Here is a 12,885-nt window from a genome sequence, read left to right as displayed (position 1 = left end):
TCTACTTGTCTTAGTCAGATAGATTTGAAACCTTTATGTGTCATATTATTGAATTGTATGTGTTTTTCTGATGCCATTGCACTGTAGTTTGCTTTGACGTTTTTGGTTTTAAAGATTAGAGTAGTATTTGAAGTTGACTTTACACTTTTGCTCTGAGTTTTCGTTTCACGTCAGTTAACGTTTTCCACTGCATCCCTCCACCGCCCCACCATCGTTTCGGTCTGTTAATTCAACTTAGTGCTTGTCACTGGACCCATGAGAGTCAATACGCTTCATCAAAGGGTGAGTTCGGAGAAACACCGATGGGTGTTTTGGCATTGTATCTAAGTGCTACGGATGTGTGTGTGTGTGTGTGTGTGTGTGTGTGCGTGCGCGTGGCCATTACGTATCTACACGTACACGTAGACTATTCCAAGATCAGTCATGACCTAGCGAACTAAATACATCTTCTCACATCACACGGACTAACCTATGCATGAACTATTGATAAATTCTTAAATAAAGATGGCGTTTAGCCGTTCTACTTATCACACGCCTTTTGTTCCGGCTTATTTGGTTCACTGGGTTGGACATAAATAAAACACGTATTTTGTATCAGTGGTTGTCTTTGAATGTTTTTCAGCATTCCCAACGAGAGGGGTGGCCGATCGATGTTCTTATCAATGGAATCGTACCTGTAATAACCCCATGACTAGACACAAGTGAGTGGGATATCATATGTGGAGCGTGGCGAATAGGACATATCATTTGAATCTTGGATATGGTTCTACCTGGTATGTTCTACACACATTCAGAAGAACTGTGGTAATTGCATTGGTTGTTATCTGTAGTGAAACAAAGTCTCAGGGATAAGTCTATCAATAATTAATTCTGGGAGTAAAGTGGAATTAAACTCATTAAAGAAGCCCGTTAGCGCTTTGTTTGGACAACAAAATTAAACTTGAATATTGAAAATTATATAGAGGGTCTTGTGTGGAGCTGAAAGTGAAAAAGTAGATCCAGAAAGTTTTGCTTTTGATAACCACTTATATTTTCCGTTTTACATCAGGAATTGAACAAGGGGTTATCAATTCAAGGAGACTTGCGTCCGAATTTCCCTTTCAGAACTTCCTCGCTAGCAAGAATGTCTTCCGTTATACTTAGTCTCCATCAAGAATGTCGTCCGTTATACTTAGTCTCCATCAAGAATGTCGTCCGTTATACTTAGTCTCCATCAAGAATGTCGTCCGTTATACTTAGTCTCCATCAAGAATGTCATCCGTTTTACTTCCTTCCTTAAGTTGTACTTTCACTAGTCACCACATGCGGTGATATCTTTGTTGGTGTCAGTACATTTGTATTAGGCTTTAAATGCATGGCGCAAAATAATGTTTATGCTTGTCAACTGAACAACAATCAACGTCCTCGGAGTACGATGATTCCCAAACACCTATATCATTCACCAGGGCTATATGAACCCCGTTAATTGCCTCTTACGACCAATGACGAGTTCTGGGCCAAAACAAAGCAGTATTGCAATTAGAGTATCGCTTAGTCTCTCTCTATATGCAGTTTCGATAGTAATAAATAAACCCATTTTAATTGGAAAGGAGACCCAGTCAGAATGGAAATTCAGTACCTGGGGGAATCTAATTTTTAGTTTAGGGTTCAGCATTGCATAGATGGCACGGCAGTGGGGACTGTGAAGAAGACCATTTTGCAATCTAAGTATGATGTCTACCATTTGTCAGAGTGCACAAAGAAAACGTGAGAGTCACCACAGGGACGATGCCTTTTTCAGTGTGATTATTGACTATCAATGATCTTTTACCTTTATTTGGATAGCTTTAACAATGTCAATACAAACGTGCAAATGTTTGGCGCGATGTCATAATCTCACGTCATTTTCAAAACAAGACAAAATTTATGTGTGCAACCCTTATATAAACAATCAAAAAGTGGTCGACAGCATGGTGGACGGTTATCGGCGTAGGGACGACGACGACTACGGTGACAAGCGAAGATCCGGGTTAGAATTGCTCGCCATCTACCCATTCCTCATAGGAGACGTCTGACGGGAAAGAGTGGACTTGCTGACTTGGTTGATGCATGTCATCGTGCCTTAGTTGAGTAGACATATGCTCATGATATCAGTCATTAGATGGTCTAGTCTTGATCTTGGTCACACAGTTTGAACGCCTAATCGTCATTAGTGCCATGAGTGTCATTAGTGTAAGGTGAGATCCTCTCTGGGGCAATCAATAATTTTCACCTTGGTGATAGCGTGTGCTCCTCCAATCATAAAAGACTTCTTGTTTTGGCACCTAACACGTCGTAAATAAATACAAAGTGTTAAGAACATCTGTGACGTCCCTCGATTGTTATTTATTCGATCCATTGTTGCCAATTAACGGATGGTAAGTTGTGAGTTATTCATGCCTCCATTTAGTATTTAAATACTATGACCAATATCACGACGGCATGGAGGTCGGGAGTCTCACTGTCCAATCTGTATTTCTGCAACATGTTAATATTTTGTTTTTTCTTCAGTCCTCTGTAAACACTGTATTATGCATTCAATATTCTCTCATCATCAGGGGGTTCATGGTTTCCTGCTGAAAATAGCAATTTGATTTCACAAAATGATTTATTGATTTTATTAGTACTTTTTTCAAACAATCTTCGAATTTAATTAAAACCAAAATGGTCATCTTGAGTTAAAGGCGTAATCTACAGCAAATAACTAGAAACCCTTTGCTGGTGTGATAATCAAACAAATGATCAACACAGCTGTAGTGCCTTTGACGTAAATTTAACAGTGAAGGCTTCAAGATTTAACAGTGAAGGCTTCAAGATTTAACAGTGAAGGCTTCAAGATTTAACAGTGAAGGCTTCAAGATACCTTCGATTTTCTGTGAAATGAATCACATAGTAGGCCAAAGCATTTTATTTGCACTTTATCATGATCATATTTCCGGAGTGTATATTTTAAGAAACATCACGTTCCTTACATTTTTGAACAATAGGAGCCTGGAGTATGTCAAACATTAATTATGCATATATGTATTGACGTGTTGGTAATGTATGACAAAACAAAAATAATCAATGATGGGTGGTTACAGATGAGTTTTGTCACAGTTCAAGAGTCGGTATTCAGTTGTCTTATGTGAAAACGATTGGTTGATACGATGCTAGTGTGAATCACACTTTCACTGCCCAAGTCAGACCTTCACTCTACAGTTAGTTTCAGTATTCCAGTTGCGACACGCGGTAAAGTGATGGACTTCTACCAAGTCTTCAGTGTATTTGTGTTAGGTAATATTATTCATTCTAATTTTCATTTCTTTATTTCGTTATTTTTTATCCTTTTTTATATTTGTTCAGTTATAAAAATGTCACAAGCAAAATGATATGTAAATACTATACTGAAAACATACTATGGATTAATTTTCATAGCGAAATCGGTATTTTTCATTCGCTCCTTTCAGTTGGCGAAAAGAATTTACAAAATCAGTAGGAAGTCCTATTAGATTTAAATACTGTATCCAATGAACTTTGCAGAACAGTTGTCATTTCCACTGATCGTTTGTTCTCAAAACGTTTCAGCCGCGACTACGCATATAATCGCTATTTGTCTTATGAATTTGGTACAGTCGTATAACTGAATTGTCATAATACATTGTTCTTATTAATCTGTACACTTAAATATTCTTTTTCATTCTTGCTTTACTTATTCAAGGACTTGTCTTGCATTGAGTGTCACAAATCCGTTTGGTTTCGCCTCACGTTTTACATCGCACAAACACATCTGCATTATCTGCTGTATTTGTGGAGGCGGTGCGGTTACCTGTGGTTACCTGTGGTTACCTGGGGTTACCTGACACACTCTGAATTTGTGTTTTATTTTGAGCAGCTACAAAATGCACATTCTTGGGCATGGGTATCTCTAACGCTTAGAGCATGGTGATTTCAGAATTACCAGCCATATAATATCGGTTACGTCGTGGAATCTATTATAAACGAACAAAGCTTACAGTTCTGTATAACAAGGACGAGGTGTAAAGCCCGTAGCAATCACTGCACCTTTCTTTCTGACATGTTTCAAAGGAAATCTAGAGGAAAGGGCTCAATGGAATTTGACTACATGTGACCCAGCTAAACGTCCTTTGTTTTGCAGTTGCAACAACTGTTGCTTGCCATGCTGCCGCGACGTGTGACAGCTGCACGGCTCAGTTTAACATCGACTACACGACACCCGGAGTGACAGACATCAACAGATGCTCGTAAGTGGCGAGTAGATCACTATGAGAAGAGCACTTACGTCGGTAATAAGTAGAGCACTTGGATATGACGGGGACACATAGGTTAATCATAAGTAGAGCACTTGGATATGACGGGGGCACATAGGTTAATCATAAGTAGAGCACTTGGATATGACGGGGGCACATAGGTTAAGCATAAGTAGAGGACTTAGATGTTAGAAGGGCACACAAGATAGTCCTGAGTAGGGCGCTAAAGTTAATAGTAGGCCAAATGTGTCATGGGTGTGGCACCTAATGTATCAGTTGTGCGCGTTGGGTATGTATAGGTCATGAAGGTTACTTTGCTGGACACGCACATTGTGAGTAAAATACGTAATATATGAGTGAGGCGCAGTAGGAAGAGGCATGCATATCATGAGAAAGACGGTCATTTTGTGTGTATCAGTAACATGAAAACACCACAACGTATGTTTGCGTTTTACCAAAGCTTGAGGCTGTGTACATTCCCATAACTGATACGAGGGGAAGTCAATATGTTCATAGAACTCGATATAAAACAGAACACAATGGTTGTGATATTGGTTTTATTTTTCAATATAGTCTCCCTGAACCTCGATGCATTTTGCCCATTTGTCTTTGAGACTGTCTATGCCCTTGAAATAGAAGTCTTCAGATTGGTCCCTCAGCCACGCCTCTGTTGTTGCCTTGAGGTCATCATCATTGGCAAATCTTGTTCCACGCAAGTGAGATTTCAAATTGCGAAACAGATAGTAGTCGCTGGGGGCCAGATCTGGACTGTATGGGGGATGGTTTAGTTGTTCGAAGCCACATTGTTGAAGAGAAGCTTGTGCAACACGGCTCTTTTGGACTGGTGCATTGTCGTGGAGAAGCATGACTCCAGCTGTCAACTTCCCACGCCTCTTCTCTTTGATGGCCGCTCTCAATCTTTTCAACAAGTCAGCATAGTAAGCCCCTGTTTTTCGTAGTTTTAGGTGGTTTATAGTCTATGAGAATCACACCCTTTGAATCCCAGAAAACGGTTGCCATGATCTTGCCAGCAGAAGGTTGTGTTTTGAACTTCTTGGGTGCAGGAGAATGCTTGTGCTTCCACTGCATGGATTCTTGTTTGGTTTCGGGATCCCAGTGATGAATCCAGGTTTCATCCCCAGTAACCAGACGAGCATGAAAGTTATCAGGATCAGCGTTGTAGATGTCCAACAGCTCACGACTGGATTCAACTCTCTGGTGACGATCATGTGCATTTAGGTTACGAGGGACCCATCTTGCGGATACCTTGGACATGTGCAGGTGTTCATGGATCACTGTGCAAACACTTCCATGTGAAATGCCACACTCTCAAGCTATCTCGTCCACCTTTATTCTCCGATCGGACATAATTAAGCGTTGGATCCGGGCAATTGTATCTTCTGTAATGGCTTCAGAAGGTCTTCCTGACCGTGGGTCATCTTCCAAGGAGCTGCGACCTCGCTTAAACTCAGCTGACCATTTTGCCACAGTGGAATATTGAGGGGCTTCCTCGCCATACACATTGATCATGCGTTTGTGGATTTCGGTTGCATTCACACCTTCTTTAGTGAGAAACTTGATAACTGCACGAAACTCAGTTTTGGAGGTTTCCATGATTTGTGCAGGGTAATCGTCTTTTAAAGGCTCTAACTCTCAAGTAAATGCTCGAGGAAGGTTGGGTATCAGTATACAGAGTCACAGATGAATCAACTCAATAATGACACCAATGACAACATCACCAAGGATATATCAGCACCCACTTCTATGAACTTATTGACTTCCCCTCGTATGTGATGCAACACTTAGCTTTAATAAACGCATGCTTATAATTCGTATGTACTTACGTACACACACACACGCACGCACGCACGCACGCACGCACGCACGCACGCACGCACGCAATACATACATACATACATACATACATGCGTACGTACGTACGTACATACACACACATACATACATATGACGCCGCCTAAATATGTAGCTGGAATATTGCTGTGTGCGGCGTTAAGCTATACTAACTCAACATTGACACACAACAGTGTACTAAATTCACTTTTCAACCTTTGTTCAGAGCGGCCAAGATGTACGCTGTATGTCTAGTTGGGGCCAGTGGAGCTGGTTGTACCTCCGTCATTGCGAAGGCTTCCATTGCCCTCCAGTCAGTGACTACTCTCAACTCCATATCAGGAGTCAGCTGCGGTAAGTTTTGTTAAGTGTTATGTGTCTGATAAGATTATGGGCCATGGTGCCGTGATGGTGAGGATCAGTGTTCATGCTATCAATCACTGACTACAAACTTGGACTCGATTATTCAAAGGATAGAATAGAAACTGGTAGATATGGAAATATTGAACTAAGAGACAGACTCTGTATGTACTGTAAATCAAAAGAGTTGGACTATATTGAAAACGAATGGCATGTCATATTTATGTGTAGTTGTTATAAAGATTTAAGAGTCAAATACACTGCTAAATATATACAAGAACCCTATACTGTACACACTATGGTAAATCTGCTCCAAAATGAACATTATGATGTTATGTATAACATCGGTTTGTTTTTGTACTACGTCAACAATATTATAAAATGTAGGAACACATGAGCGCTATAGATACATCCTAAAACATGCGCACGTGAAAGGTGTAACCTATTATCTGCATGTATTATGGGCCAGTGGCCTCCTTACTGAAGAAACTGTCTGTCTGTCTGTCTGTCTGTCTGTCTACTTACTTCGTCGTCATTGGGAGCATATTGTTGAAATATTGTTGTCTGAAGTAAATATGAAGGCAGCTTAAAGGTAAAGCGCACTGTTTACCCCCTGTTAGGATTGGGTAGGACAAACGTATGGTTGATATTCTGAGCAGCCCGATCAGTTTTGCGATCACACGAATTGAGAATGCTTTTCCAGAACACTCTCCGTGTACAGGTGAGAAAGTTAGAAGGGAGATGTGTTGGACAAATGGTTAAAGCGTTTGCTCATGGTGCCAAAGACACAGGTTCGATTCCTCAGATGGGGGTCAGTGGTTCAAGTTTACTTCTGGTGTCCTTCGCTGTGAAATTGCTGGAATATTGCTAAAAGTGGCTTAGGCGTCCACTGACGCAGTCATCTAAGAAGAGGTGATGTTGGTATTTAACTTCATCACTTTGGTGTAACCTCCGAGCCCAGATATTGTCAGCACATGAAACATAACCAGGACGAAATTGAGATTCAAACTGGTTTCTGGCATGCCTAAGGGGTGTTTTAAGTGTTTATCCAGCGATACAATGAAAACGGGCGTATTTTATTACAGCTCTGAGTGGGACCTGCCTTTGCGAAACCACACACTTGACCTTGAATCCGCTTCAGACTTGCACGTAAGTAGTTACATTAAATTAATTATTCCAGAAATATTTCGTCTCGACAGTCGAACTTACGTTTCAGTCACAAAACAATCACGAAACAAAGGCTTAATGATGGATGTTGTCTATCAAACCCTTGGGAGTGATATTATGAGCACCGATTGAATGTGAGTTGAAACGTATCACACAGTCAAAGAATCTGATTGCTTGAGTCTCACAAGTTCCTCCCCTGTGCAAAGGGATCTCAGCACAACGTGTTCCTTCAGTCTATGCTAGAGGTGAGATATGCCTGCTTGTACTAACCCAGACTTAAACTGGTTTCATAGTGCTACCGCACTGAGATATCATGCCGCAGTTAAGCATGAGTACCCTATTCAGACACGGTATACTGACCAGTCCATGTTGTAGCCACGTCGAGTGCCAGGCAGGGACCAACAAGTACCATATTTTACCGTCTTTTGGTATGATATGACGCAGCCGGGGATTGAACCCACAAACTTCTGCTCTCCTGGCGAACTCTAAACCACCACACCACAGTCGGGGTTCTATGCTTGAGCATAGGAGTAACGACCATCTCAATACTAAGATGAACAAGCGGGTCCTGTCTGTCGACTCGAAACAGTAAAGTGCATGGTTCTCACTCGTATTTTCCAGGGGTGTAACACGTGTACGGAGCTGATCCCTCTGTCCACGGTGGAACTCCAGAGTTATTGTTTATTTATGGGTATTCTCTTGATTTATGTACAAATATCGATTTTGTACCAGTATATATTTCTCCTTTTGTTGAATGTAGGTGATGTGTATTGGGAAATCATTATTATTACATATGTTTTTGTCAGTAATCCATACTTAATAACCAAAAACAATAACAACAATGGACATTTGTCAAGCACTTGTGCATACAACGACATTATACGTAAACGAGTCCGATAAACACATAATGGCTGTGAGGCACGAGAAGGTTAAAAAAGTATGACTTATACCACATGGTTAAAATCACATGCCTAGGGTGAACAGAAGCATTATTTAAAGAAAATCACTTTCTATATGAGACCACGTGTGTCACGTGTGAAGCGTCCTTTGAATTGCACTTGTGATGTCATTCCATGGCCCGCTCGCTTGATTATTGTTCAGGAACGGAGCGACGTATACCAGTTTCTAATGTAAAGCCTCTTTGCATTGCAATTAGCTTGCATAATTTAACAATCTGTTGAATGTAATTTAAGTTGGGTAATATTCTCCTAAATTTCCTTTCCAAAAATATTGTTCCTTGGCCGCTCCCCTCCTCTTTGCATTACATTTGGCTTGTATAATTTATCAATACGTTGAATGTAATTTAAGTTGGGTAATATCCTCCTAAATTTCCTTTCCAAAAATATTGTTCTTTGGCCCCTCAGTGGCCATTAGTTTTCAGGAATGCAGAGTTACTGGAACATTACTCTCAACAGAAACTGTGAAGCTGACAAACATGATCACCCGGACAGGGAGTCTCTCCATCAACACAGCCCAACTTCAACAGAGGCGTGTCTTGATCACCTTATGGAGAATGCCACCAGTTTTCTACTGACATGAAACATGTTGATTTCTTGGAATTTGTTCCCTCCAAGTTACATCAACGAAATTAATCGATAATCGATAAATTTAGTACAGCCTATAAAAATACATACAATAATAGACATTACATACAGACATGTTAACACAGGAACAAAGAAACTATTACACCACTGTGTTGATTTTATACGTTTCTTTTCAGACTGAAAATATCTCAATTAATTGACATGGTATGAAAAAACTGAACAGCGTGGGCGCTCAGTCAACACTTTATGTTCTGAAAATAATTGTGATATAAAATTTTCAGATTAAAAATTAAGCTTTCCTACTATCAACAAATTCATTTCGGTATATTTGATATCGTATCTTTACCAAAAACCCCCCCAAAAGCAATAGTATCTTTGTTTTACCCAATTTAGACCATTTCAAACACGGTTTGCACGCATGTGTTTGGAAATGTATTTCATATAGCAGTATTACTTTCATCTTCATTGAGCGAGGTAATTTTAATGCAAACTTACCCAGTCGCAAACGCCCAAACTGCCTAGGCTGTGTTTCTAGGGTGAAAAGACTTTTCATACAACTGACTAGTGTTAACTAGTCTTGATGTGATAACTAGCACACCTCTAATCACCGGTGAATAGTACAATAACGAGACTGCTTTACTATAACCCTGCTAAAGAGACACTTTATAATTCTGTTACCGATGCTACCTTTCAGAGCGTCTGCTACGACGTTAGGGTGTCTGTATGGTTCAACGGACGTCTCCTGTGACGGGACAACCTCCAATGCAGCGAAACGCGCGACGTGGAGGGCAAAAGTGAAAGAACACTGCAGCGTATGTGCTGGTAAGTGACGAAATCCACTATGATTTTGACCATAAGCATGACTGATCCATGAAAATCCATGTTAGAACTGATCTTCAGTGATCTTGTATCAGACAACTATCGGGACTGGGTGATCAGGCTGTCTTGGCTGCTACATGTTATCGTAGATCGAGGCGCATATGCTATTAATCACGGGATTGTCTGGTTCAGACTCGATTATTTACAGACCGCCGCCATATAGCTGGAATGATGCAGAGTGTGGCGTAAACTTAAACTCACTCACTCACTCAGTAGCATGAGTGATCGAGTATGAGTTTGCGATACTGCTAACAATATCACCGTGGTGGACGCCACGAACGGGCTTCACAGATGGGAACAGTTGGGAGAGTCGAGTGTTGGAGTGAGGTATCATAAATCTCCTAATGATAACGATGTTTATACAAGCATTCAGATTATCTTTAACGATACCACCCTCACAGCGTGTTGAAGTCAAGTGTAGGAATCTGAAGGCGATTGATCAAGACCATTTCAGGCATGACTTAGCCAATCCAGCATCCATCCCCCTCTTGATCTTGAGGCTCTTGTCGACGCTTACGATAAGACTCTATCCGAGATCATCAATACGCATGCTCCTGTTGCTGCGAAACATATCAACCCTAAAAGATCATCTCCCTAGTACACAGACGGAACCACTGAAAGACTAGAAGCAAGTCGAAGGGGAAAGACACAACTCGTAAATAGGAATGTGCCCGGGTCACAATAAAGAGGCGTAAAATCCCTCACTTAGCTTTTGGACTTTGGAACATTGAGGGTATTCTGAATAAACATGAGGATAATGACTGTATGGATTATGTGAAATCTTATGATGTAATAGGACTAACAGAAACATGGCTTCACCAATTTGACTTATCAACATATTTTGCAGATTTCTCTATATATTGTAAGGATGCTGTTAAACTGTCACCATGCAACCAGAAAGGCCGGTATGCAGGTGGCATTGCGGTTTCAGTTAGAAACTGCATTGATAGATTTGTAACTCTCCTAAATATGTCACACACTGGTATATTCCTTAAATTTAATCATGAAATATTTGACCATGGAAATGATATCCTATATGGTTGTGTATATATACACACACACACACACACCCTCCAACCCAGTATTCGAAATATTATGACAATGCGACTGAGCATAATGGAGTCATACAGCTAGATCATCTAACAGCTGATCTAGTCATATTCATTGGTGGCGATTTTAATGCAAGATCGGGCGATCTACAGGAAAGTATTCCTGATTTTGATGTAAGTTCAAGGAGAGATGTTGACGTTGTCAAAACAGTTGCTAGCAGAGAAAGCGATCGAGGATAAGTTTGTTAACACATTCGGCAAATCATTAATAGACCTCTGCTCCGTGTTTGGCTTACATATTGTGAATGGTCGCTATGGAAATGATACACGTGTAGGCACAATGACCTTCTTGGGCAACACGGGTGCGAGTCTGATAGATTACTGTCTGATATCTTTAGATGTGAGTGACCGTGTACTTGATTTTAATGTTGTGAATTGATCGGAATCAAGCCACTTAACTTTATTATGATTGTGTTTATAATGCAAATGTATACAAGGATGAAAGTAGTTCAACATTCAACAAGCGCGTCTGGGATATTGATAAGAATGAAATATTTGTAACGAACTTGGGATCAGATGACAGCACCAGTGCAATCGAATATGCAGAAAATATGATTCCTGAAAACACAAAGGAATCACAAGTACTATAAACAAAGCGGCAAAATGTTTCCAGGTTGAGTTCAGCAGAGGTAGTTCTGGCAGACGACTTAGAGGGAAATGGTTTGATGGGGACTGCAGGCGGGGTAGGCGGGGTAGGCGGGAGGAGAGGCAGGCATTACGCAGACTACGTAGTAACAAGTCGGGAGAAAATGTTACATCATATAGAGCCACAAGAAACAGATATAAATCTATGATAAGAAAGAAACAGAATCATTACAGGCATAAAATCTCACAGTCTCTGAACGATATGCTATAAAAGGATTTAACGCACTTTTGGCGTAGTTTTTAGAAGCTTTCGGGATACTCTCCGTACAATGTGTAATATTAGTACTGAGAAATGACTTGACTACTTTTCTGCATTGTACGTTGAAAAGGAATGTTCGGATCAAGATTTCCCTGAAAATCTTTCTGTTTTAAATGAAAAAACTCGTGAGATAACGACGGATATCAATGCTGATATCACAGAACAGGAAATACACAAGGCAACAGATAGACTCAAGTGAGGTAAGGCTGCTGGACTCAACCAGTTGATTGGTGAATTTTTCAAAGAGGGAAAACAGCATATTAACCGCTATTTGCAAATGTTATAGATATGGTTTGTTTCCACCTCAGTGGTCAATGGGCATAATACTACCTATTTATAAATCTGATGATAGGATGAATCCTGACAACTATAGTGGAATGACCTTAATGAGTGTACTTGGGAAGATATATACATCGATTCTTAACCCGAGTTTGACGACATGGGTAAAACAGTTAAAATTTTGTAAAATTATCAGAAGAACAGGCAGGTGTTCGAGAAGGTTATTCAACAACAGACAGTATTTTTGTATTAAATGCTCTTATTCAGAAACATTTATCTAAACGGAAAGGCAGATTCTGTGTAGCATTTATAGATTTTCGTAAAGCATTTGACTGCATTGACAGAAGACGCTTACTTATGTTACTGAATAAGATAGGATTATCAGGAACCATTTTGGGTGCTTTACAGGCTATCTATGAAAGAGTTAAAAATATAGTAAAGTTTAACGATTATTTCTCAGAGGTATTTGAATCGTCCAGAGGACTACGCCAAGGGTGTGTCTTGAGCCCTTCGTTGTTTTCCCT

Source organism: Haliotis asinina, chromosome 14 (assembly GCF_037392515.1).
Source record: "Haliotis asinina isolate JCU_RB_2024 chromosome 14, JCU_Hal_asi_v2, whole genome shotgun sequence".
NCBI lineage: Eukaryota > Metazoa > Mollusca > Gastropoda > Lepetellida > Haliotidae > Haliotis > Haliotis asinina.
The sequence above is the reverse complement of the archived record's forward strand: the minus strand, read 5'-3'. Positions refer to the sequence as shown.